This window comes from Equus przewalskii, chromosome 13 (genome assembly GCF_037783145.1).
Source record: "Equus przewalskii isolate Varuska chromosome 13, EquPr2, whole genome shotgun sequence".
NCBI lineage: Eukaryota > Metazoa > Chordata > Mammalia > Perissodactyla > Equidae > Equus > Equus przewalskii.
The window spans coordinates 49973988-49995644 of NC_091843.1; the positions used below are offsets into that span (position 1 = coordinate 49973988).

The 21657-nt window shown below is 41.3% G+C and overlaps 1 protein-coding gene and 1 long non-coding RNA gene across 19 annotated transcripts in view; one reads left to right on the forward strand and one right to left on the reverse strand.

Moving 5' to 3' along the window:
* SNX24 (sorting nexin 24) overlaps positions 1 to 21657 on the reverse strand; it is a 141699-nt gene that overhangs the window by 118388 nt on the left and 1654 nt on the right. The window lies entirely within an intron of this gene.
* LOC139075113 (uncharacterized) lies at positions 15669 to 17044 on the forward strand. Its single transcript, XR_011525173.1, has 2 exons — positions 15669 to 15994; positions 16708 to 17044. It is a non-coding gene; the product is annotated as an uncharacterized lncRNA (long non-coding RNA).

Genomic DNA, 21657 nt, shown 5'->3' on the forward strand with positions numbered 1-21657 from the left:
TCGGCCCCATGTATCCAAAGTGCTTCCCTTCTCTACCCGCCACCACTCCTGCAGACAGGACACTGCTCTCTTCCCATCCCCCATATCCTATCATGTTCATTTCCATCTTTCTACCTTTGCTGGGGGTGGGTTCCTTCACAAAAGCCCTATCTTTTCCATCTGCTTATCTGAATCCTAGTTAGCCTTCAAAATGCAGCCTAAGCACAATTTCTCACAGGAAGTCTTCCAGGTACTTTACTCCTCACTGATCTTACTCAAAATCTCCACTCCATATAATTTACTACTTTGCTGCGTATAACCATAAGCGTTCATTATTGCTTCGTGAGACTGTGTCATTTGGTGCAGGGCTAAACTGCAAACTCCTTGAGGGCTAGAATCATGCCCTCTAGTTGTCAGTAAACAGCTGGCTGGCACCAAGTAGGCATTCAAACGGTTGATTAAGCTGCAGTGATTAATTACGCTACTTTATAATAGAAACATGCTTTGCTTCCATTGTATGTTGGAGACGAAGGGCACAAGAGGTGAAATGGCACTGATGGTTCGAAATCCCCATCCAGCTTTTATGGAACTATTCCTTAAAACTAACTATCTTACTGGGGCTGGCCCCGTGGCCGAGTGGTTAAGTTCGCGCGCTCCGCTGCAGGCGGCCCAGTGTTTCGTCGGTTCGAATCCTGGGAGCGGACATGGCACTGCTCGTCAGACCACGCTGAGGCAGCGTCCCACATGCCACAACTAGAGGAACCCACAACGAAGAATACACAACTATGTAGCGGGGGGCTTTGGGGAGAAAAAGGAAAAAATAAAATCTTTAAAAAAAAAAAAAAAAAAAAAAAAACTAACTATCTTACAACATTACAAAGATATTAATTAAGCAGTTGAACAGCTCAAAATATGTTCAGGTGCTTTTGAAGACTAATATTTCTTGATTTTTATAAGCTGATGCTATTAGAAATGGCCAATGAAGATGAATATATCTCTAACACAAATGTTGCTTTAAAAAAACCCTCCAAATCTAAAAAATTATAAAATAAATATACACTTTCAAAATGACAGTACTATAGCCAACTTAAGAACACAATGCCTACCCATATTCATTAAAGAACAGTCTGTATATCACTGAAGAAAATCAATGCAACTGTTTATAAAGGTTTAAATACAAAACAGTCCACAAGAAATTCAGGAGGAAAGTTCACAGTTCCACAGCACTCCATTGTACAATGAGGTGCTCTTGCATAGACCTAGGGCAGCCAGAGGAAGCCAAAACTGGACAAATAAAACCGAGTGTTTAAGTGTACGTTTCATGAAGTCTAACATTAAAAACACACAGAAACACATATACACACACAAGATTTTAAATCATTTTTCATCACTATCGTCTAATAAGCAAGTTCCTGGCACTTCTGATTCTATATCCATTTTTTATGTGAAAACGTTTCCCAGACATATTTTAACTCTACAATTTACTGGACATTTAAGGTTACAAAAGACTTCCTCGAATTACCAAAACTCACTGTACCAAGGACCATCCTTAGTACTGAGTTTCTGTTTTAAGTTCCTCTCAAGCATTTAATGACAATATTGGAAAACTCTCTTTGGTTGTCTAAATTAACCTCCAATGAATTGGGTGCATGTTTCAAATCTTACCTCCAATCCTCTGCATGTCCAAGAATAGCCCCATTAGGCACTAGCATGACCCTATCATGATCCTACCATCCTCCCCTAACCCTCCCTCCCCCCACAACTCCAACCAGGACCACTCAGGCAGCAGCAAGCCCAGAGCCCTTGGGACCCAACTGGTTCAAATAGGATCCTGGTCACTGAGGCTGCTGGCACTTTGGTCCTGTCAAGAATAACTCAGCCCAGCAGAAAGGCCTCTCCTGGCACCAGAACCACAGCAGGCTTCATTACAATCTCCAGAGCAAATCTGGCCTGTACCTTCCTCCTATACAGTGTAAACCCAAGAGAGTTTGGGCCCCTTGGCAGGTGGCACTGAGCAGGAGAGTGGGGATGCCCAGGCCAGAGGCAGAGATGACACAAGAAAATGTAAAACGAGTGCCTCTCATGTCCCGCTTGCAATTAAGAGAACCACCATTCTCCCCCTGCTTTTAGATCCAGGATAACAGCAGCAATTACTTTTTAGTACATTCCTTGCGCTGTACTACCCGCTTTTCCTTTATCTCAATTACATTTTTATCCTTACAACTCTCAGTGCTAGCATTCTCCCATCTTGCAAACAAGGAGGCTGAGGCGTGTGGAGGCACGTCGAGGTGAAGACCCGGGTCCGGCTGACCTTCAGACCCAGACACTTTCTGCTCTGCTGCACCCCCCTACCCTGATTAAGCCTAGAGCAAATGATGGCAAAATACTAAAAGAAGACTTCTTTAGAAGTGCACGTTTGTATGGGCAATCTGTAAGAATTTTGTACTTTTTGCCCCCCAAAAGGAAGTCGTAGTATACAAGCTCTTTGGAGTTCTGGGTAATCTTTTTTCATAGCACTGTATTTTTCATTTGTTAAAACTCTATCATCAATCCGTTTTGATTGTGTCTACTGGACACAAGAAACAATTTGATACAGTTCATGCAAAAAGTGAATAGCAGGGGCCAGCCCCGTAGCCAAGTGGTTAAGTTCACCTGTTCCGATGTGGGGGCCCAGGGTTTTGCCGGTTCGGAACCTGGCCGCAGACATGGCACCGCTCATCAGGCCATGCTGAGGCAGCATCCCACATGCCACAACTAGAAGGACCTGCAACTAAGATATACAACTATGTACCAGGGGGATTTGGGCACATAAAGCAGACAGAAAAAACAAAAATGAACACCAGTCAAACTCTAATTCAGTTTCATGAACCCCAAATCCCTTTGCCATACTGGAATTTCTATCAAATGTTTACTGGAAAGGCATTATTTTTGTTGTTCTTGCTTTGCGTTGGTGCTAAAGTGAAGGAATGGGAGAGGGGCTTATGGTATCAACTGTACTAACCTCAGAAATCCTACACAAGCCTAACTCAAGGAACCCTCTATGCAAATTCAATGTAAAGATTTCAATCTTTAGAAACAAATGCCAACACTAACTACTATAGAACCAACTACATGTTAAGGCTTTACACCTATGATTTCATTTGACTAAAACAATCCCTACTGGTTACGAAGCAGTTGCTATTACCACCACTTAAGCAACTGGGTAACCATTAATCACATGGTTAGGAAGTGGCCAGGTGTCATCAACTCCAAAGTCCAATCTTCAACAGAGTTGCTACTTCCCTTCTCATGGAAGGTCCTCCCCAAAACGTCAGGTTTACAAAACAAACATAACCCTAGCTTCTGTCTGACTCAGCGCTGGCTCTAACGCTGTATGGTCCAGTATCAGAACAAGTAACACGTGCTGAGCCTGGTCAGCACCCAGGGGGCACACATCAATTTTCCTCTTTACTTGTACAATCTCACCATTTAACGCTCCCACCTGGTTCTCCAATGTGTTAGACAACAAGGAAACCTGCTGAGAGACCCCTCTCCCAGCTGCCTTCCTGTCTTTCACACAGGCTTCTGGACTGTATTTTAGTAGCTGGCCTTCAGGGAAGGGACTGAACCAAGGTTGGGAAGGCAGAGAAAGGCCTAATAATAGCAGCCACACTTACTGAGCTAAGTGTAATCTGAGGCAGACACCCTGCCAGGCATTTCACACACATTATTTCATTTAATCTTGGAAATGACCTTATGGGTTGGGTATTATTGTTAAGCTATTTTAAAGATAAGGAAACTAAGGTTGACAGTTTGATCATATTTAAGCTTGCTAACAGAACTGTATTTATACGGTCAGCTCTCCAGGGAGCAACACAGGCTCAGTTGATTACACCTCTAATGTACACTGTATTCACAACTAGGAAGAATCCCTTTGAGAGGGAAATCTGGAACATCTTGAGAGTCTTGGAAAGAAAACTGCTGAAAGTGATGGGATCCCCAGGGCCCAGTACAGTGCCTAGCATACTGCAGGCCTTCAAGAACTACTCACTGAATAAACAAATGTAAGGAAATATTGGGGCTGATAAAATTGTGCCTCACACTCCACATCTCTGTGCCTTCACCCAGCCCTCATCCATTGCCACCTCTTATAGCTCCTGTATGGCTCTCCCTGCCAGCCCCCTCTTCAGGCCCTACACGGCACCCAGTACGTGAACATGCTCACAACAAAGCACACAAACTCTGAGCTAAACTTCTAATTAAACAGACTGTCAGCCTCCCAAGCCAGGCATTTAGAAGCTTCTGGGCCACAGAAAGATGAGCTCCATAGAACATTCTAGACCCAGAGCTCACTGAACGAACACACCTTGACTGTAGAAAGAGCTTCTAAAACAAAACTCTAGTTAGGATGACATTTGTTAAAACTGGCCTCATCTGAACCTGGCTAAACCTGAACACTGATGAGTCAGGAGTCAAAACTTCTGCTCAGGGCAAGGCACACAGGAATGGGTCTGGGTGGGGACTGGCCCCACCCCACCACCAGGCTACAGCCAGATACTAAAACAACTTACAAATTCAGCTTTGGTTGCCTGGCCTCTTCTAAAAAGACCTTCTTATATCTGGAGAAAGTAGGAAACCAATTCAAGGTTTTACCTGAGAACACTGTTAGGAGTCTAAAGTGACTGGAATTTCATCTAAGCACTCTATGATGAATACAGAGCAGTCGTCAACAATTGGTTGTTTAACCACAGTCAACGTTCTTCATTTGTTCTTACATATGAGGTGACTAGGACACTTTAGATGTCAATCTCTAATTCGAAATCACGACAAGGATCTTTTGATGTTGCTTTAAAAAAAGAATTCATTTAAAGCAGTGAATTGAATATGGAATTATTCAAACGTGAGAAAAAAAGAAAAATTTTCATACTAGATGAAAAGAAGGTAAAATATATAACATATTAACCCCTCCTGGCTAAAATTTAACTGGAAGTATCAGAATTAACAATAGCTGCTCCACAAAGCAAGTTCTTACTTTGTGCTCAGTACTTACGTTGGATCCTTGAGAGAAAACTGAGGTAGGCATTTTAGGGAAGTAAGATTCAGGGAGGTTCATGACTTGCATAAGTTCCCTTGCTAGTCAGCAACAAAGCAGAATGTGGAACCAAGTCTGTCTGGCTCCAAAGCTTAGTAAGGACGCCCCTTAGAAGTTCTCAAATAAGGTGAGGTCATTAAAGCTTTTCTTAAGTTCATTTGTTTATGGATCCACAGACTTAAGAGTGGTTTAAGCACTCAGTCCTAGATGCATTTTTGCTGAATCAGAAAGTGAACCAATCCTTTAAAGCTTTAACACCCAAGTGACATTTCTCCTTCGTCTAAATATACACTTTATAGGGCATCTTTTTCAAAACAGGGTAAGTCTGTAGTTTTCAGGCTTACCTACAAAATTAAAATCACCTGGAGACTTGTAAACCATACCAAAGCCTGGGCCCCAATTACATGAGAATCTCTGGGGATAGAGCCCGAAAATCTGTATTTTTAACCGCTCCCAAGAACCAATGATGTGTTGGGGAAGTAACTCGCCTTAGTGATCTCCAAAAGCATCCCGGGGACATTTTTAGTGCATTTCTCAACTTCAACTGGTCATTAGAATCACCCAGAGACTTTTTAAAAATCGATGCTCAATCCATACCCCAGAACCATCACACTCTCTGAGGGTGGGACCCAGGCATCCGTAGTTTGTAAAGATCTCCAGGTGATTTTGATGTGCACCAAGGGCTGAGCACCACAGCTTTAGCAGCTAGTTATTCGAACCAGAAGTCCAAGCCTTCATTCGGAGGGTGTTCCCAAGGGCCGTACATCAGCAGCGCCATCACATCAACAATTAGTCTTTTTCTCAAACTCCCTGCCTTTTCTCTTAGCATCAGGCACCCAAAGTTGGTGCTGACACCCAAAGTTTTTCCATTCGTCAGCCACTTCTTAAGCGCATGTCCACTTAAAAGAAACGCTCATGACTCTCCCCTCTGTCCTTCAGAATCATTCCTACTATTAAATGATTCATCTCATATGCACATGCAACATTTGTCATTCTCTTGCCACTTTCAATTTTATTATATCCACTTCCTTTCTCTCTTATTAGCATTTGCAACACTGCCACTTCTTTTGCCCTCATGGACAATATGGAGTTAATGCTGTTCTGGGCATGTGAAACCTAGGCACAAAGCCACAGGCTAAGGAACCACAGTGTGGCTGAAACTAACCTGACAGCCTAGGAACGCTGCCAATCACTGAGGCGGGTAGAGTTGATGTCCTTTTCTGCTCTGGGAGGGAGTTCTGTTTACATCTGTAAAGTTCACATGGAAAGTCTTGAAGTAGAGGAGCTTTGTGCTGCTTTTTGAGTACGTGTAGCATCTCGAGAAGCAAAGCTCAGAAGGTTATCCTGAATTCCCAAAGCATACTTTTTGATTAATAACAAAGATCTTCATGGTTGAGAAGAATAAAAACCTCTGTACATTTCAGTTCTAAACTTTTGAAAGCTTCTGACATGGGGCATAAATGAGAAAAATTCTACCCTGAAAGCAAAATGCTTTTTATCCAACAATTTTAATATGCGAAAGCAGCAGCATTCATTGTGAAGATATTCTCTCAAAGGGCAAATCAGGTGCTGATTAAAGCTTTCCTACAACGTATATTGCTCTGGACGACTAATGAATGGCTGACAAATTTAATCCACATCTTCATCCTGCAAACCACCTTCCTTCCACATCCACACATCACCACCAACAAAAAAGTTCACAGCACTGAGAAAATGCATTTGCTTGATACAGTACTTTCTGTACTAGGTAAGATGATGTTCATTAGTTTGCTTTTTTTCAATGCTATCGCAGATTATTTCTGCAAAACTATCAATGGAAAACCCACAGACAATGAATTCAGAGGCTATGGCAGAAAAAGCAGATCTGATTTCCATACAAATTAGAAGATAAAATGTTGCAATAATTTACTTCAATAATTTTTATGGGAAAGATCAAGATTATTGACTTTTAAAATAAGGTCTCCACTAATGTCCTAAGTTCATTTCAATCCTGTTCTTAATAATTGGTACTTGAGAAGGAATTTTAGGATAATATTTAAAAGTTAATTAAAAGCAGTGTAAGCACTCATGTCAGTCAAGCATGACCTCTGCTCTACAATGCATTTAAATGCATGTCACTTTGACCTGTAACACAGCAATGTGAAAAATTTTGGTCAATATAAATCAAATGTACACTAATTTATTCAGCAGGTTTCCTGGTATCTGAATCAACATTAGAAATCTAACCAGTATTTGTTATTCTGTTATTGACAAAAGGAAGCATATTTAAATGATAACAAGTACTCATGGGTGTCATTTGGAAGTTAAATTGTTCCCCAAGGACAGCCTCCGTAAACGTCTACATTTAAAGGTCATTTACCACCAAATTATGAACAACTGTTGCATTTATTAACACAGGCTCAATAGTTTAGAAGCTAGAGCCATCAATTTTTACTGACAATGAGATCTAACTGTTTGCTAATAATAAACAAGGAAAACAGACCTTTTCTATAAACTTTTATTCCCTGCACTATGATCACTTTTAAGAAACGGAGATGCAAACTTTCTGTAGGTGTGCCTCTGAAGGAAAGGCTAAACATAGTTTAAAATAAATATCAGATAATAAAATAAAAATGCTTATTTTCTCATATTATGTTCATCTGAACTAAAACAAAAGCAGGAAAAACACTACAATTGTTTATTTATGAATGAAGTGTATATTTCACTTTTAGAAGGAAGCATGAGGGTTAATTTTACCATGGGGTGCCCAGATATTTGGTCAAACATTCTGGGTGTTTCTGTGAGGGTGTTTTTAGACGAGATTAATATTTAAATCTATAGACTGAGTAAAGCAGATTGCCCTCCATCATGTGATGGGCCTCTGTGGATTTGAGAAGCAATATATTCCAGCTGAGTTACTCCAGCTCCTTCACCAAACGACCTCGAAAGCCGCTAGTTTTGAGTGAGGCCCAAAACAAGGAAGGCTCTGCAACAGGTCCAAGCTGCTTTGCCACTTGGGTCATTATGATCCAGCAGCTCCAATGATGCTTGAAGTGGCAGGAGCAGACAGGCATGCTGTTCAGAGCCTCTGGCAGGCCCCTAGGTGAATCACAGTGTAGGTCCTTATTCAGCCAATTCATGGGCTGTGACCAAAGGTTTGGCTGCATGGTCTGGGAGCTGGAAGCAACATGATTGGAAAATTGGTGACAAGGAAATCTGAGGAAAAGGTTATGTGGATAGATCTCTCTGAATAGGCAAAAAACATGAAGAAATGTGTGTCCCATGTGAATGCTCACTGAAGGATGACCTCAGCAGAGGGGGATTTTAATAATCAAGTGAATAGGATGACCTGTTCTATGGATACCAGTCAGCCTCCTTCCCCAGCCACCCCGTCATTGCTCAATGGGCTCATGAACAAAGCGGCCATGGTGGCAGGGATGGTTGTGCATGGGCTCAGCCACATGGACTTCCACTCACCAAGGCTGACCTGGCTGCAGCCACTGCTGAGTGCCCAACCTGCCAGCAGCAGGGACCAACACTGAGCCCTCGAGACGGCACTATTCCCCAGGATGATCGGCCAGCTACCTGGTGGCAGGTTGATCACACTGGACCACTTCCATCCCGGAAGAAGCAGTGTTTTCTTCTTACTGGAATAGACACAACTCTGGATACAGATGTGCCTTCCCTGCACGCAACGTTCTGCCACAACTACCATGCATGAACTAATGGAGTACCTAATCCACCACTGCAGCATTCAGCACAGCATTGCTTCTGATTAAGGAACTCACTTCACAGCAATGAAGTGATGCAATGGGCCCACGATCATGGAATTCACTGGTCTTACCATATTCCCTACCCTCCTAAAGCACCTGGCTTGACAGAATGGTGGGATGGCCTTTTGCAGACTCGGTTACAGAGCGAGCTATATGGCAATACCTCCAGGGCTGGGACAAGGTTCTCTAGGAGACTGTATATGCTCTGAATCAGCATCCAATATGTGCTGATTTCTCCCATAGCCAGGATTCACAGATCCAGAAATCAAGTGGTAGAAATGGAAGTGACACCACTCACTATTACCCTTAGTGACCCACTGGCAAAATTTTTGCTTTCTGTCCCTGAAACCAGGGGCCAACTTGCTTTAACTACACTCAGTTGTCTGTTAGCAAAAGTGGTGATAATGCATTACCAAAGTCCACCCTGTAGATAACATCTCTGAAGCCTGAGCCACTATGGTAACAGGTAGGGTGCTTAAGTTGTTTGTCAGGAACTGAGAGTTGACTCCTTGTCCAGTTCAGGCCAATTAAGACGACCAACTTACCAAGTGAGTCGACAGGTGACCCTGTGATGTCAGAGGACTGAAAACTCTACCCTCAGATCATGCTAATGCCACCATTCTGTGAACACATGTCCCATGAAGAGCCATGAAGCCTGAGTATGCTTGCAAAGATCATCTATTACTTCACTTATCCTTACCTACAATAATCTACCCCCATGCTTCAGACCACTCTGCTTCTTTACCCCATTAATAGCCTTAATCCCCATTTTTGGGGAGGCAGACTTGAGACTTGTTCTCCCATCTCCTTGCTTGGCTGCCTTGTGAATAAACCCTTTTGCTGCTCCAACCTCATTGTCTCAGTGATTGGCATACTGTGCGGTGGGCAAAATGAGTCTGATTCGGTAACATCCCCACGACTCCACGCTCTGCTGGCCTAGAAGTCTTAGTTCCAAAGGGAAGAATGCTTCCATCAGGAGATACAACAATGATTTCATTGAACTGGAAGTTAAGACTGCACCTGACCGCTTTAAGCTCCACATGTCTCTGCATCAACAGGCACAAGAGGGAGTCACTGCGCTGGCTCTGGTGACTGATCATGACTACCAAGGGGAAACTTGACTACCACTCTGCAGTGGAGGTAAGAAGGAGTTTATCTAGAACACCGGAGATCCCTTAGGGTGTCTCAACATTATGACGCCCTGTGATTAAAGTCAATAGAAAACTAAACAATCCAATTCAAACAGGACTACTAATGTCTCAGACTCTTCAGGAATGAAGGTTTGGGTCACCCTGCCAGGTGAAGAACCAGGACCAGCGGAGGTACTTGCTGAAGACAAAGTGAATATAGAGTGGGTAATGGAAGAAGTTAGTTACAAATACCAGCTACAAACACATGACTAGTTACAGAAATGAGAATTGTAACTGTCATGAATATTTCCTCCTTATTTTGTTACGAATATACTTGTATGTGTATATATGTATATACATATATATTAATATATATAAAGCAAATATATTTCCTTTCTTCCCTCTCTTATCCCCTTATCATGTAACATAAGATGTACTGACTTTATATCACAGTTGTTTAAGTTTTGTTAACTTCACATCGTACTATTTAAGTTACATGATATCAAGCAGAAAATAGACATGACTTAAGGATTTTACCTCCTCTTCTGGGAAAAGGATTAGTGTGTTTTCAGTTGTACACAGGATAGTTGTATCATGTCATGCAGAATTATGACCTTGTTATTGTCTTTATTTGGAGGTTAAGTATGGTTAAAAGGAGATGTGCACAGGTGCCAAGTTGACAAGGGGTGGACTTGCAATGGTTAATTTTATGTGTCAATGTGAGTGGGCCACAGGACACCCAGATATCTGATCAAACATTTTAAATTAAGCATGTCCAAAAATAGGACTCCTGATCTTTCCCCCAAAATCTGCTCTGGCCAAATTCTTATTTCAGTAAAGAGTGCCACCATTCTTCCATTTGCTCAAGGTAAAAACTCCGGAGTCATCCTGTTCCTCATTTTTCCTCACACTCCAAATGCAAACCATCAGTGAATCCTATTGGCTCCATCATCAAAATCTATCCAGAATCCACCACTTCCACCTACAGAACTTTTCTAAGCCATCATCACCTTTTACCTGGGATACTGCAATAGCTTCCTAACTGAGCTCCCTGCCTACACCCAACCCTACTATAGTCCATTTTCCACTGCAAAATGAAACTGGTCCTTTTAAAACATAACTCATGTGACCAACATGGAAGGGCAGAGATTTCCATCTGTTTGCTTCGCTACTGTGTCCTTAGCATCTAGAAGAGTGCCTCACACATGGTTGGTGATCAATAAACACTTATTGAATCTCCTCACTCTTCGGCTTCCCATCTCTCAGAGTAATAGCCTTATCATTTCCCTCCCAAGCCTAACAGCTAAGCCCTCCCCACCCACCACTCAACCTCACATTACTCCCCGCTCCCACCACCCCGACCCTAGTACCTATGACATCATCTCCTACTATCCTCTATTCTCTGACTCCAGTTCAGCCCCACTGGACTCCTCTCTATATCTAAAACACACTGGGCACATTTCCATCTCATGCCCCTTGCACATGCTGTTCCCTCTGCCTGAACACTCTTCCCCTAGATAACCTCATGGTTTACCTCCTCACTTCCCTCAGGTCTCAGTCTTCATGTCATTTCCCAGTGAGGGCTTCTTTGATGGTCTCCCCAGAACTCTTGATCTCCCTTCCCTTATTTATTTTACTCAGTACCACTTATCACTATCTAAGATACTATATGTAATTTAATTATCATGTTTATTTCTGCCCCTCCCCACCCATCCAACTAGAATGTGTGCTCCTAGAGGAGACTTCTGACTGACTCTCTTTGAGGGGAGAGGCCTGTGACTGTTTTGATCACTGCTGTATCCTCAACAGGCAGATTAGTGCCCACCACTTAGTAGGTGGTCAATAAACATTTGTTAAATAAGTGAATGCTGTGTTTCCATTTTCTCTTGATATTATAAACAATGCTACGCTGAATAACTTTACATGTATATCCTTGTACATTTGTGGATACAGACCAAAAAGTGGGAAGGTTGGGTCAAAGAGAGTATAAATATTTTATTTAATAAATATTGCCATATTGACTCCAAAAAAGATCTTCCAAGCTACAGTCTCACCCACAGTGTGTTGGAGAATCTGTCCCCTTTCATCTCCACTCTCATCAGTACTGGTTTTTATCAATCTTTTTCATTTTGCCTATTAAATTCAAAAAAAAGAATCTTGTTTTCAACTCTGCCTTTCCTTATTACTATCACTACCTTTTCATATATTTTTGGTTATTTAAAATATGCCTCTGATGTCTTGCTCCTCTTAAAAACAAACAAATAAACCACTGTCATCACTTGTAGCTGCTTCTAGGACAAAATTTTATCTGGGTATCTACAGTTCCACTAAACCACTCAACCTAATCTTCAAACTCCAGTCCCACCCCCATCACCCACCCCTTCCTACCAACGAGCCATACTTCCTACCCTTCCCCACGCGCTTCCTGGAATCTGGAATGATCTTCTTCCCTTTATCAAACTGGCAAACTTCTACTCATCCTTCCAGAACAAGCTTTCATGTCAGCTACCCCTGCACCCACAATACCAGCACATACCTAGGGGAGGGTAGTGACATAATAAATAATCACAACAATGAATTTTTGCTACTTGTTTTACATAATCTTGACAATCAGATGAGTTTCCACTAGCAAGAAAGAAGGGTGAGGGTGTAGAAGAGAAAGAAGTTTACAGATTCTAAAACAATTTCTAAATTCTTAAATTCAAAGAATTAGGGAAAGGCAGCTGGTAAGACTCAATCACATACTGGTTCTTCCTTAGAACCAGAATTACAAAGTGAAAACCTGAGTAATCTACCTTTTTAACAAAAATCAACAAAAAGAGGACAATAGCATATTTCAAATACTTACCCACCCCCTTCCAACAAACAAAGCAACTACATAGAAGGAGACAGCATGTTTCAAATATGCCCAATCTAGTCATCAGAATTTAGCCAGCAAGCTACACGGGATCTACACTGAGATACCACTGCTCACCTATCAGATTGGCAAAAGTCCAAAAGCCTGACAACACGCTCAGTTGTGAGCTTGTGAGGAAACACACACTCTCATAAACTGCTATGGGGATGCAAAATAGCACAATCCCTAAGGAAGGGAATTTGACAATATCTGGTAAAATTAAATACACATTTACCTTTTGATCTAGTAACCCCTGCTAGGAAGCCATTCTAAAGATACACTGACAAAAGTACAAAAAACATATGCACAAGCCTAGTGACTGTAGTCAATACAGAGAACAATGGAGCTATAGAAAAGAATGTGGCATCTTTGTATACGCTCCTGTGCAGTGATCTCCAGGATATATTGTTAAAAAAAAAAAGCAGGTGGAAGAAAATGTTCTAATATACTACTGTTTAATGTAACAAAAGGAATGGAGGCACAAATACATTTGCATCCATTTATATATTTTTTCAAATAGAAGGATAAACCATAACTTATTTTTTCAGTGGTCATCAATCAAGAGGATGGAAACAGGGTGCAGAAGACAAAAAAAGGAAGCTAGATTTCAGTAGATAAACTGATGCAATACATACTTAACACAAGTATAAAACAAAATCAATTATTTATTTACTTTGTTGTTTATTTTTTGTGAGGAAGATTGTCCCTGAGCTAACATTCGTGCCAATCCTCCTCCATTTTACATGTGGGATGCCACCACAGCATGGCTTGATGAGCAGTGTGTTGGTCCACGCCCAGGATCTGAACCTGAGAACTCCATGCCACCAAGCAGAGCACACAAGCTTAACCATTATGCCACCGGGCCAGACCCCAAAATCAACTTTTAAAAAAATCGCTAAGAATACAAAATACGAGACTGAGTGGCTAGTTGGTGTTATAAGAAGAGAAGAAGCAATCCAAGTGATTTAAAAACACAGTCATTTGATTGTATGCTCTGGATTGAGCAAAGTACAAAAGAACTTACTAAAAAAAAGTTTTAAGCTGTATTCAGCATTATCTTGTTGATAGTAGTAACTGGTATTATAATTAAGACGCAGTAATCATGTGTATAATGTGAGATTAAGTAAACTGTTAATCATATGATATTCTACCAATCTCAGCATCTAGAGTACTGAGATTTTCAGTGTGGGAAAAAGAAGACACAGCTGAAGATAGAAGAGACTAAGAAAAAAAATCCTAGCCTTGATCACTGAAAAGAACTAGAAACCTCCACAAACCCAGTGTCAGTGTATTATCGTGCCCAGCAAGCGGTCTCTAAACATCACTTCCCACTAAAAGCAACCAAGGAGCTTCAGAGAAAAGACTAATTCCAGATCTAGGGTGGGAAAAGTAAAAGATGTACCAGGAATAGCTTGTTATACTGATATCTTGTTATACTGATTACTGATGGAGGCTGTGGAACTTCTTTTTTTCTGACACTACTAAGGTTGTATCAAGGGCATAGCACCCAATCTGAAAAGGCCAAACTTGAAAATGGTGAAAGATGGGACAAAAAGTATATGAGAATGATAAATATAAGGGATTGAATTACATTAAACATGCTAATATCCACACATTCATAACATACTAATTTTTTTTGTTTTGAGGAAGATTAGCCCTGAGCTAACTACTGCCAATCTTCCTCTTTTTGCTGAGGAAGACTGGCCCTGAGCTAACATCCATGCCCATCTTCCTCTACTTTATACGTGGGACGCCTACCACAGCATGGCTTTTGCCAAGCGGTGCCACATACATACCCAGGATCTGAACCAGCAAACCCCAGGCCGCCAAGAAGCAGAACATGTGAACTTAACCACTGCACTACCGGCCCAGCCCCCCATAACATACCAATTTTTTTAAAGAAAGCCTCTGTGATCACCTTTAGTTTGTGATCTGTGGAGGCCACCAACTCATTATTTTGAAAACTAAATAAAAGAAGGAATCAAGCATTTATCCTGCCTTTCCTATAAAAACTATGCCTCAGAATAACTAATTTACGAGGCAAAGTTTCTTTTTATACACGTATTCAAGCCAATAAATGAAGAGAGAATGACAAAATTAGAATATCGATATTTAGCAACCACTAATGAATTAATAGATCTAGGCAACATTCTTCAGTGGCCGCCAGATTTCACAAATCAAATCTGAAAATGATCAAATCTCTACCTTTTTATAAAGTAAGGACCAGAAGAATGTGTTAATAATGACACAAGGATGTAACCAGCAAAATGCAGTCTGGGAAACTATGGGACAAATGTCATAGTTTATACAACAAAATAACTGTAAAAGGAAAAAAAAGAGAGAAAAGTGGTAAAAGAACCCATAGATTAAAGGGCTGAGGAGACATATTCAGCAATCACAGTACATGGACCTAGTTTCAATCTCAACTCAAACTGCATTAAAAGAAAAGGAACAAGCATGAGAAAATTAAGGAAATGTAAAAATAGATTGATATTTATGATACTGATGAAATACTGTTAATTTATAAGTGTCTGATAACGATACTGTGATTATATTTGAAAAGGGCAATCTTTGTTTTTTAGACACACAAACTGGAAGTATTCACAGATAGGTCTGAGATCGGCTTCAAAATGAAATACAGGAGGACTTCCTGGGAGTGGGGGAAAGAGTAGGAAACAAAATTGGCTGTGAGGTTATCATTTTTAAAGCTGAGTAAAGGGGTCATTATTCTCTCCACTGCTCTATATGTTGAAATTTTCCATAATAAACAGTTACTGTTAAAAGGCAGGGGGAGGGGCCCGGCCCCGTGGCTGAGCGGTTAAGTTCCCACGCTCAGCTTCAACGGCCCAGGGTTTTGCCGGTTCGGATCGTGGGCGCCGACATGGCACCACTCATCAGGCCATGCTGAGGCGGCATCCCACATGCCACAACTGGAAGGACCCACAACTAAAAAATATATAACTATGTACTGGGGGGAGGGGCCGGGAGGAAGAAGATTGGCAACAGTTGTTAGCCCAGGTGCCAATCTTTAAAAAAAAAAGGCTGGGGCAGGGGGCAGGCAAGACAACAATTGAAAATTAAAGCAGAAAAGACATACACAAAGCAAAATAGGAAATTCCATTAATAACCTGAATGAGCACCTGGAGAGCCAGTATAAGAATGTGAGGTATGAGCCCACTGGCTCCTGTTTTGGAGGGATACCGGGGGAGATGGAAGAAGGTGGGAAATACTTATCTCTGTGCCCTCTGTAACATATCCTAATCATTTATGTAAATACATTAGCCTTGATGATCTTGAAGGAAAAAAAAACTTATGTAGTAAATAAAGCTAGAAAACTAAACCTGAAGTGAACACACAGTTTGAAAGTTGTAATAAGAACACCAGTTGGTTATATGTAATTGTTACTTCTGAAGTACTTCAAAGTCTTTGCAAAGATTTTATTTTATATAGCATAAATATTTCTTCTGGACTTTTGTCTACATTAGTAATTCATATTAAAGAGTTTTAAGAAAGGCAGTCCCTACTTGAAATAAAAATAAATCATGAACATAGCTAGACACACCATTTCCTGCACTTTGCAAGGATTATCTCATTTAATTCTCAAACCATGCTTTAAGGGCGGTATTAGTATTTTCCTCTATCACAGATGAGGACGACAAGACACAGAGAGATTAAGTAGCTTGTCCAAAGTCAGACTTCAGGCTAAATGCTGGAAGCAAGATTTGAATAAAGACCTGAGTCCATAGCCTGTGCCTTTCACCGATGGGCTGTGTAGCTTCTGTCAAAAACGGGTGGAATATTATAAATAGGCTTTTCTAAATGGCAAAAGTTACCCTGGAAGCATCTGAAATAACCCACATTTGATTTTGATCTGCACAGGTTCATCTCTAATTACACGCCTGCCTTATTTTTGAGACACAGTGTGCTACAATGTGGACTACTAGCTTACTATCATATCAGAGCGGACGACACTAAATGCAATGTGGTATCCTGGATTGGATCCTGGAACAGAAAAGGAACATTAGTGGAAAAACCTAATGAAATCCAAATAAAGTCTGGAGCTTAGTTAATAGTCATGTATCAACGCTAGTTTCCTTGTTTTGACATTACCATGGTAATGCATGAAGTTAACAATGAGGGAAACTAGGGGAGGGGTATATAGGAACTCTCAGTAGTATCTTTACAACTTTTCTGCAAATCTAAAATCATTTCAAAATTAAAAGTTTACTTTAAAAGAATAAATTACAAAATAAAAATCACAACAAAAAGATTAAAATGTTTTTCTAGGTCAATGAAAACAAACTTAGTTCTGTCCCCAAATTTCTAAGCACCATATTTGCAAAATTCAATCCTCTTTTACCTACTTTGATTTTTAAATCAATGTAGCTTTCTGTCTGTTAATGTTCAAGAATATCTTCAAACTGTATTTCTTGTCTTTAAGGGTAAAGAACACATCTTACACATGCTTGATTTAATCACTCGACACACATTCAATGTTCCATGATGCTGGGAGCTTACCATGAGTGAGGCACTGTGCCAGCTGTGTCCTGGTTACACAAAGGCCTCCTTCATTATAGATGCTTACAATGGGTGATTGAAAGATACTGTTGTGCACATTGTGCTCTCACTGTCCTTCTGCCCTTCTCCAACTGTGAGGTCAACAGGGTTAGTGGCAGGAATGAACTGACCTCATTTCTAGCTCCAGAGACACCCCCTGTTTTAACGCCAGCTGGTTCACCTATCCTTGCCATGGCGATTGGTGCAGGTGGTCCTGGCCTCAGCCAGTCGGCCCGCAGGGTTCCCTGGGCAACAGGACTGGTTGAGAAACCAACAGGGAGTGAGATATGAAGGGAGATGTATTTGTTCTGAGCTTCTGACAAAAAACTGTCCTTATTCCAAAGAAACACCCTCCCTTCCTCTGGATGTTGTAGTATATATATCAAAAAATATCTTTTTAAATCTGCAAATTGTGACCATTTGGATACCAGGTGGAAGCTACTCGCAGGAAGAAAACAAACAGAGAGGAGGGCCACTCTCAGGGGCCAGGCCCCCTTCCTCAACCTCTCAGTCTCATCCTCACGCATACAAAATGGCAACAGTAATACTTCCTGCAGGTCATTGTTAATTCCAAGGCAATATTTGCAGTGTGGTTCATTAAAAACAACAGAATTGGAATATTAAGATATTGCTAATTTTGTGGGTTTATATTATGGTTTTTTTTTTTTAAATGCTTTACCTGTCAGATATTTGTAGTGAAATATTTACAGCTGAATAAATGTCAAGCAATAGGATATACTGGAGTATATGGGGAAGCCATTTGGTTTAAAACTAATTTGGTTTTTTTTTTGTTTTTTTTGAGGAAGATTAGCCCTGAGCTAACTAGCTAACTACTGCCAGTCCTCCTCTTTTGTGCTGAGGAAGCCTGGCCCTGAGCTAACATCCGTGCCCATCTTCCTCCACTTTCTATGTGGGACGCCTACCAGAGCACGGCGTGCCAAGCGGTGCCATATCTGCACCCAGGATCCGAACCGGCGAACCCCGGGCCGCCGAGAAGCAGAACGTGCACTTAACCACTGGGGCCACCGGGCTGGCCCCAAAACTAATTTGGTTTAAAACATTTATGATGTCCCACAGACAAGAATGATGCCCTTAAAGACAGTGATGTGTCTTCCCCCATATCAGTATTCCCTTAAGGACAAGCATCTCTTCCTAAAAACTAAGGATCAATTACTGATTTGCTATGCTCATCTTGCGACCACTCACCTGCAGTGCCAGCAAAGCAATCTCGTGATATTGGAAAAAGAACATTCCTATCGTGGGTGATATATGCTCTTTGTTCTAAGACAGACTAGAACCACTCTGTATACCCTACTTCTTTAGAGAGCTGCTTTCCTTAGTGAAGGTACTCCCCTAGGCTATATGGTCCTTAGAGTTGGCTCATAATAAACTCACCTCAGTTTTGATTTATAGAATGATTATTAATTATTTGCATCAATAGAGTGAAATTACATCTTGGATTTGCTTTAAAATATATCAGAATAAAAGAAATGGAAGAATGGGAGGGTGAATGAAATAAAAATTGTAAGATATTCCACATGAGTAATGGATAAATTGTGGTTCATTATATTGTTCTATTTTTGTATTTTAATCCATAAAATATTAAAAAAATGATCCTTGCATATACCTCAATATTATGATCATGCATATTTGTATAAACACAACACACTCAGTCAATCATAGGCATATACGCAGTTAAAATGAACGTGAAAAACCATCTAATTCAAAGCCTTAACTTTTACAGCTATGAAAAATGAAATCTAATACAGTCAAACTTTCGTGTTATTACCTAAGGAGTAATTCTAGTTTTGTTGTTTTTACCACCAATGTATCTGAAATTGAAAATACCCGCCTATGCTGGCACCCGGGACTTGCTTACCCTCATATCCAATGGACTGTTCTCCATCCTCACCTTACAAGACCACTCACCCACATCTAGCACGTTCCTTCTTGGAAAGCATCTACCGATCTCTCTTCCCACCTCACACCCCTGGGCCTCCTTCCCCCTCCGGAGGCCGTGCTGAGAGAATTCTCTGCTCACGCAAGTGCTCAGATTTTACCTTCAGTCCTTTCCTCACTCCACAGGCTCTTCCTAGGAATAGCGGCAACTTTTATACTTTTTCATCTTTTCTGCTCAATTACCCCTCAGAGCCACATCTGTAGCCCAGACCTCTATACATCCTGAACGCCAAAATCAAACTGCCTCACCCCGCATGAAGAACTCGACAGCCCCCAAACCAAACGTCCCCCCATTTCAGTTCCTATTTGGGCACTGGCACCCGCATCCGTTGGAGTCACCCTGCTGCCTCACATCTGGCCACCAGGCCCATGAGATTCCTGTCAGCATCCCCCTTCCTTCCTAGTTGCCTTAGTCAGGCCCTCATCCTCTCCTTTCTCGTCATTTTGCAAGTGTCTCTTAAACGATTAATGCTCCAGGGTCATCTTTCTAAACGCAAACATAATCATGTTACTTCCTTCCTTAAAACTCCCCAGTGACTTCCCATTGTCTGAGGCTGAAGGCTCTTCTCCCACGTAGTTCTCAAGGCTAGTGAGCTGGTCTCTACCCACCTCTCTCTGTCTGGAAATCACCCTGCATGATTCCTGCTACTTACTCTAAATTCCAGTCTGTACCCTGACCCCCGTCCAACACACAGAGGGGCTTCATGACTCAGGATCACTGCTCTTCTGATTTATTCCCCCATTAGAAGACTCAGTCAGTCATTATTTATCCAGCAGACACATAATGAATTCTTACTATGTGATATGCCCTGTACTAGGGTACAGCAGTGGAGATGGACACTGTCCTAGCCTCAAGGAGCTTATAGCCCAGCAGGGAAACAGATCCTAAACAAAAAAACCAAGGAGGGATGGGGTGGGGGGGTGGCCGATAGAGAATAACCTCCCTACGAAGTAATATTTGAGCTCATCTGCATTTTGGTACAATATCCTCTCCTGCTTCTTTGTAAACTAAAATGATTTACAAGTGGCCCTTTTTTTTTGGAGAATCAGTCCTTTCGCCTGAGATGAGATTTTGCCCTGCGCTTCCTCTTTCTAGAATTCACAATCTCAGCAAAAAACTAATCGGATTCAAATAGTCAGCATTCCTAAGCACCCCCATCCCCACCCCCAGCACATCACCCTAAGGCAGAGCAGAACTGCCCTCCCCCTTCTCAGGACTCCAGCTGACATCAGGCACCCTCACCCTTCCCTAACTTGCCCCCCACCCCCGGGATGGGCTGAGAACTCCTAAGGGCAGGAACATCCTCCCATCTCTCAATCCCCCACTAGACACAGTGCAGGCCCACAGAAAATGTTTAAATGTCAAAAAGGCAAAAGTTCACTCTTTAAAGGTAAATTACTTTCTATATTGAGCCTAACAGGGAGGAAGAACTATATTTTTCTTTTTTTTTTTTTTTAAGATTTTATTTTTTCCTTTTTCTCCCCAAAGCCCCCCGCTACATAGTTGTGTATTCTTCGTTGTGGGTTCTTCTAGTTGTGACATGTGGGACGCTGCCTCAGCGTGGTCTGATGAGCAGTGCCATGTCCGCGCCCAGGATTCGAACCAACGAAACACTGGGCCACCTGCAGCGGAGCGCGCGAACTTAACCACTCGGCCACGGGGCCAGCCCCAGAACTATATTTTTCTACTTTAAAATGCCTATCACTGAATTTGTTAGAATGCAATATAATATTTCTTAAATTTAAAACACAAACAGAATCACTAAAGTAAAAAAGTACTTTTTTACACTAAAGTGTACATTATTTTACCACTTTCTTATTTAGGAAACTGAGATTACATTTTTTAAACTCTAGGGCTTTTTCTTTACAAGATGAAATCTTATTCGCTGCTGTATTCCCAGGCCCTAGAATAGAGACATATGTCAGGCACTAGGTTAATATCTGCTGAGTGAATAAACTGCTGTACAATTACAAAACAGGTGCTCAGAGGGAATAAAGTATCTAATGGCTGCTTCACAAACTCACAGAAGAAAAAAATCACTGCAGAAGGTATCTTAACACTATAGTTACTGATCTAAAATGAGTAAAGTTTTTTTTTATGTAAACTCTTAAAGATCATACAAACTCTCATCACATAAGCAATCTTCAAACTACCAAGTTTACCAAGGAAAGGGTTCCTTCCAAACCAGTTTAATTCACAACCTGGAGTCTGGCTCATGCCTGGTTATGAGGAAAATAATTTAAAAATATATGAAAACTTTGGGGAAAACACAGATTCTCTAATAGAAGAAAACTCAATAACGGCCAATGAGC